Raw genomic sequence first — 545 nt, 5'->3', positions numbered from 1 at the left:
TTTTAGGCTGTGTTAGCACAAACAACAATCTTACATATTATTTTGATCATTCTGACCCAATATTCATCCTGGAAAAGATTCAAATGAATTACATCTACGAACTGGACTCTACAGTTAACTTCGCACTAATACGAGAAATGATCTTAAAAATCTCCCTTTATTTTTCTTACGGCTTATTACGCCCGTTTATTCTGACGAGTCCCAAGAGTCAACACTGATTCACCTTCACGCAATGATGCTCGAAGCTGAACTGCCTCCAAGCTGGGCAGACCAGGGGATGCCCGGTCATGTAAGACAAGGGGCTGGTTGTTCGGTTGTATGGATGCTGAGGTGACGGTTTCAGAAGGCGCGACTTGGCATCTTGGCCCTTGTCTCGAGATAAAGTAACCACCAAGATCGTCCACAAGTACTGCCTCCCTACATAAACACAACTTTTTTTCAACCACAGCCTCACTGCCACCCAAATTCTATTGTGTGGTTTTATTCCCCTAGATTTTTTTATATATCATTTTATCAACTAGAGTGTCATTGCTTTTGGCGATGGC

Source organism: Penaeus monodon, chromosome 15 (genome assembly GCF_015228065.2).
Source record: "Penaeus monodon isolate SGIC_2016 chromosome 15, NSTDA_Pmon_1, whole genome shotgun sequence".
NCBI lineage: Eukaryota > Metazoa > Arthropoda > Malacostraca > Decapoda > Penaeidae > Penaeus > Penaeus monodon.
The sequence above is the reverse complement of the archived record's forward strand: the minus strand, read 5'-3'. Positions refer to the sequence as shown.